This window comes from Solanum dulcamara, chromosome 12 (assembly GCF_947179165.1).
Source record: "Solanum dulcamara chromosome 12, daSolDulc1.2, whole genome shotgun sequence".
Lineage (NCBI taxonomy): Eukaryota > Viridiplantae > Streptophyta > Magnoliopsida > Solanales > Solanaceae > Solanum > Solanum dulcamara.
In genome coordinates, this window is record NC_077248.1 from 26,125,714 (window position 1) to 26,131,917 (window position 6,204).

The following is a 6,204-nucleotide window of genomic DNA, read 5'->3' on the forward strand; positions in this document are numbered from 1 at the left end:
ATTCGGTGGTTTTGGTTTATTTTGGTTGTCCTCAATTGAAATCCAGTGTTTTGAGTCAAGTTCGGGCTAAACGAGTGAGAGTGGGAGCCCAAGAAAGGACTGAAGGAGTTTTTGGAGTTGGAAGTGAAATTGAGGATTTTCTTCTCAGCCTAAGTTCTGTGATGGCGTTGTTCAACTCGAGAGGGTGTCTAAAATTTAGGCAAAGCATGCAGGTCCAAAACCCTCGTCCTTTCGTGCCTCTAGAGAGGGATTGTACTTTTACTTTCGCGGACGAAAGTTCTTTTAGTAGTGGATATTGTAATGACCCTCAAGGTCATTTTTGGAATTTTTGTAAAATGACCATTTTACCCCTCCCTTTAGATGCCCCGAGTCATTTCTAATTGTTACCAGGTGTTGATTTTTAGAAAATCCTATGAAAAGTTAAGTGTTTGGAAATTATGAGTTTCATAAGCTTTAAATGTTAAAAAAAGTGGTATTTGGGGTCAATTGAAGCTACGAGTCTCAGAATGAAATTCTGTCGATTCCAGCAGCTCCGAAATATTGAAATAGGCTTAGGAGACTTTACGGAATCAGTTTTGGAGCTGTAACGAAGATTTGAGGCCTTGAGTTGAGAATTTGAGGAACTTTAAGCCAAGGTTTGACTTTGGTCAACTTTTGGAGTTCCGATGCTCGGAATGGAATTCCGACAACTCCGTTGGATTCAAGAGATGGTTTTTGGTCTAGAAGAAGTATTGGTTGAATTTTTAGAGGTCCCGAGTCCATTTTGGTATTTTAAAGGCCTAAGTTAGTTTAGTTGCGACTTTTTGAGTTTTGGGCCAACGAAATCTCGAATTCAAATTTTGATGGTTCCATCAGCTCCGGAATGACCAAATTAGGCTAGTAGCACTGTTGGAATGACTATCGAGTCAATCGATACGAATTTGGGGCTATTTGGTGCTTTTGACTTTGAAACTTAGCCTATAGTTGACTTTGGTCAACATTTTTGAAAAATGCGCTCGAATAAAAATTCTGACAGCGCGGTTAGTTCCGAAATGTTGATTTTGGTCTAGAACGACCCTTCGTTCGCTTTTTGAGGCTTCCGAACTAATATCGAGGCCCGTTGTGAAATATGACTTAAAATGACTCTTGGATGTGGGGCCCACTTTTTATTATAATAACCTCGTATGAGAATTCTGAATGCGCCATTGAGTCCGAAATATCGAATTTAGTAGGGTAGCATATCTGGTTTATTTTTATCGGATTCCGAACGAATTCCGAGGGTCCATTCGGAGACTTTAAATAATGAAAAACCAGAAAAATCTGGTGCAATAGTGCAGATTTTGCACCAGATTTTCAGATTTTTCTCCTCAACTTTGAACCCTCATTTCTTGAGTTCTAGAGCTCCAAATTGGGTGATTCAAAAGGCAAAATTGTGAGGTTTTTCGTGGAGAACGCATTGGAGAGATTGAAAACTGATTTGGAGCATTCGATTCAGGTAAAAATCGTGATTTTATTTGCAGCAGTATCCATTTTCGGAATGAATTTTTGAAGAACTTTGACAAGTTATTTCTTGACCAATATAAATCCGATTTGGGTGATTCCAGAGGCTATCTTGCGTGGAAATTTAAGGAGAACATCTTGGAAGTTTCAGAATCTGTTTTTGGCATGTCGTTCGAGGTAATAAATTGATTTTTAGCTGCAGATTTAGTGATTTTCGGAATGAAATTTTATTGAATTTTGAAAGAGTGTATCTTGGTCAATATAACTCCGTTTTGAGTGATTCTTGAGGCTAGATTGTGGGGTTTTTCACAAGGAACGTCATGGTATAATTTGTTTTGATTGAAAAAATTTCGTTTTTGATAAATCGACGTGTAAAGAGGCTGCCTTATATCGTTTTCTTAGTTTAAAAATGGGGAAATTGATTTTTGATCATCTTACGTAATTTACCACCCCGAATTACGTTATAAATCTGATTTTTGAGCTTGGGGTGACGTTTAGAACCTGTTTTGGGGATCAAATCCGGAATTTCGTATGTGGGTCCCACAATTCCCATTTTCGACCCAAAAATTGGTCCATTTCCAAAAATTATGAAATTAGTGTCTAAACGACCGTATCGACGTTGTGGTTCTATTTTTGACAGTTTGGAAGCGTTCCGAGGTCGTTCGAAAGGGAAAAGCTCCAGCACAGTGATTTGAAGCTCGCGTGTTTAGCCTACAGGTAGGCTACGGTTTACCTTTCTTTAGATTGAGTTGGAATGTGTGAAAGCATGTTGAAATAGTTGGGATTTTGGTTGGGTAGTTTAATTGTATATCTCAGGTGTTAGAAATCATGTTTTAGGCTTGTTATCGGGTTTTTCGGGTATTTAGAAGTAGATGTATCTTGTCGTTATTTGTTAGTATTATAAGGAGAGTTGAATGAGCATGTTGTTGATACTGTGGAGTATGTTGGCCTTAGTATAGGTGTTAGAAATTATGCTTTAGGCTTGTTATCAGGTTTTTCACGTATTTAGAAGCATGTGTATCTTATCGTTATTTGTTAGTATTATAAGGAGAGTTGAATGAGCATGTTGTTGATACTGTGGAGTATGTTGGCCTTAGTATAGGTGTTAGAAATCATGCTTTAGGCTTGTTATTAGGTTTTTCAGGTATTTAGAAGCATGTGTATCTTATCGTTATTTGTTAGTATTATAAGGAGAGTTGAATGAGCATGTTGTTGATACTGTGGAGTATGTTGGCCTTAGTATAGGATGTAAACTTTCTTTATATGCCCGGCATCGCTCCGGTGGACTTAGATCCCTGTAGAATGGTGTAGCGGGCTAGTGCCTAGTAGTTGGCCTTAGCTAGGCGATACCCTTGCTCTTAATAACACTCCCACCCATAACTCGGTATAGTCATAACTTTTGAGATGCGTTGGCAATACTAGAATTTATGATCGTTTGGCTTCGGCTCTGGTTCAAGTTTTGGCGGCATACCAGTTGACACATTGTGGAGGAAATTATCGATACTGTTGTTGATTAGTTGGAAAGGATATATTCGAAACCATGGGATAAATTATCGGGGAGCATCCGGGTACTCAGTCCCGGCCTCCGCCGACTTGCTAGTATGACGAGCATCCGGGTATCCAGTCCTGGCCTCGATCATATCGATGTATTACAGCGAGCATCCTGGTACCAGTCCAGGCCTCGACTGCACCGATGTATTACGGCGAGCATCCGGGTACCCAGTCCCGGCCTCGACCGTACTGATGTATTATGGCAAGCATCCGGGTACCCAGTCCCGGCCTTGGCCACTTTGAACATTCGGGTGAGCATCTGGGTCCCAGTCCCGGCCTCGACCCCTAAGTCACCCCTAGATCGATTGACTCTTGGAGATTCTGGGTTTTGGAAATGATACAGTACTTCGGTTCCTGACATCGCAGATTCTTGGTTCCTAGCCTTGGTAGTTGTAGCTATTCTGTGTACTCGGCGAACTTATGGGGGTTCATCCGGGTTTTTATTTAACTTGAGTACGAGTGTCCTGGCTGGGCTTATGGGGGCCCAGTTGGGTATAGTTAGCTGTAGCTCTCGTAGATAGTACTCTTTTCACTTTAGATGCTTATGTTGATTCCTATTTAGGCTTATTCCTCTTTTTCATATTGTTTTCACCTTTTCTGCTCAGTCGGCCTATGATGCCTACTGGGTACCTGTTGTTTTGGTACTCATACTATACTCTGCATCTACTTTCGTGATGCAGGACCGAGTACCATCTACTGTCACGAATAGATCGAGCTTGTTGCAGTCAGATTCGGAGACTAGGGTGATAACTTGGCATTTTTGGATCACTTCTGTCTCCTTCAGAATGGATGGCCCGTCTTTTGCCTTTTGAGACTAGCCAGTTGTTGTATATATATGTCTGGTCCACTTTCAGGACTTGTACTCATCTTTTATTTTATAGCAGCTCTGTACTTGTGACTTCCAGGTTCTGGGAAGGATCTTTAGTTATTTAAAACATGCTTTGGTTTACTTCCGCTTATTCATTCTGTTTACTTTTATAATTCAATGCTCTTATATAGTTTTAGCCTTCAAACACATTACTTGAAGTTCCGGGTTGACGGGTTGGCTTACCTACTAGAGGGTTATAGTAGGTGTCATCATGACTTACAAAATTGGGTCGTGACAGACTAGCAGGCAAGCATGTAATATAAAAGGCCTTTGTTTGGCAGAACGGCAAAATATAAAGGCTAGAGTGTAGATACATGAGTTAAAAGTGGGTGCATATAAAAACATACTGAAATATCTACATTAGGAGGCGGACGCCTATAAAATGTACTGTAATACTTGTATTAGAAGGTGGGTGACTGTAAAATATACTGAAATACCCATATTAGAAGGTGGAAGCCTATAAAATGTAATTTAATACCCTTATTACAAGGTGGGTGCCTGTAAAATATACTGAAATACCTGTATTAGAAGGTGGGTGCCTATAAAATATAATAAAATACCTGTATTAGAAGGTGGGAGCCTGTGGAATGTATTGAAATACTCATATTAGAAGGTGGGTGCCTATCAAATATGTTGCAATACCCGCATTAGAAGATGGGCGCCTATTGAAAAGTGTTGAAATACATGTATTAGAAGGTGAGTGTCTATAAAATATATTGAAATACCCGCATTTGAAGGTAGGCACTTGTGGAATGTATTGAAATACCCGTATTAGAAGGTGGGTGCCTATAAAATGTGTTGCAATGCCCGTATTAGAAGGTAGGTGCTTGTGGAATGTATTGAAATACCCATTTTAGAAGGTGGTTGCCTATAAAATGTGTTGTAAGACTCATATTAGAAGGTGGACGCCTATTAAAAGTGTTGAAATACCCACATTAGAAGGTGGGTGTCTATAAAATGTGTTGAAATACCCGCATTAGAAGGTGGAAGCCTGTGGAATGTAATGCAATACCCGTGTTAGAAGGTAGGTGCCTATAAAAAGTAATAAAATACTCGTTTTAGAAGTTAGGCGCCTGTGAGATATATTTAAATACCTGTATTATAAGGTGGGTGCCTTTGGAATGTATTGAAATACCCACATTAGAAGGTGGGCACTTATAAAATGTAATGAAAAACCCGCATTAGAAGGTGGGTGCCTATAAAATATAATGAAATACCCGTATTAGAAGGTGGGCACCTGTGGAATGTATTGAAATACTCGTATTAGAAGGTGGGTGCCTAAAAATATGTTGAAATGCCCATGTTATGTTGGAGGTGGACGCCTGTATTTGAATTTAAAATGCCTGTATCTGGAAGCGAAAAACATGAAAAAATTTTGTGTGTTGGTTTTTGTAAGAAATGTTGAAAAGTAAACAAGACAGAATTACATCTTGACTTCGGTTGGTACTAGCAATTAGCATTGTGCATAAGAGTTCCATCGTCTTTTCTCAGCTAACCGAGATCAACATTAAAGTAATTCTTATAGGTTCAAGTGGTACCTCAAGTATACCTAAGTATCGACACGATTTGTTCGTCTTGTTTCCAAATAAAGTTTAGAACTATATTTTCCCCTCATGTTTCAAATTTTCTCACCACAAAGAAAGTCCTAATTTTCACATATTTGAATATTATAATTTTAGGACATTTTGGAAAGTATGCTCTCGCTCAGAATGATATTCATGCATGTAATTGTAATACCATAGGATTGGCCTTCATGTAAATATCCACTAATGTGAGAATATTTAAAATAAAATCATTTTAGGACTTGTTATTGGCTTGTAATGTAGGCTTAAAGACAGGTCGGATAGTCATTTGGGATAAAAGTGACTTAATTCCTTCTTGAGCATTGCACTGAATCTGTGCTTTCAATGTTTTTATGCTTTTAGCGCTTGATCCTCATTTTTGTCCCTTTCTTGTGTACTTTTGGATTTCTTTTGAAGCTTAACTTGTCTGAGTTTTTCCCTTCGCAGCATTCTTTGAAGTTTTTCTTGTTTGTTTGGAGTATTTTTCTTCTTTTGTTGTAATTTTGTCTACTTGAATTTGTGGGAAATTTTCAACTCCTTTTCTTTTGAAGTCATTCTTGAATCCTAAAATTTGAAGGACGTTTTCAATTTTTGTCTTTGACAATTTTGAACCTTGAATATTCTTTTGTAACTCAGACATCTTCAATGCGCTCATAAGGGTCAGGCCAAGAGAGAGATAGTGCATATAAGCACTCAGAAAGGATATAGGCTAAAATGTGATTGTCCAAAGAATAGACTTACGCT

At 38.7% G+C, this 6,204-nt stretch overlaps 1 long non-coding RNA gene across 1 annotated transcript; it reads left to right on the top strand.

Moving 5' to 3' along the window:
• Nucleotides 1–1,026: 1,026 nt before the first annotated feature.
• On the top strand, nucleotides 1,027–3,908 carry LOC129877370 (uncharacterized). Its single transcript, XR_008763529.1, has 4 exons — nucleotides 1,027–1,474; nucleotides 1,584–1,656; nucleotides 2,120–2,196; nucleotides 3,711–3,908. It is a non-coding gene; the product is annotated as an uncharacterized LOC129877370 (long non-coding RNA).
• The last annotated feature ends 2,296 nt before the right edge of the window (nucleotides 3,909–6,204 follow it).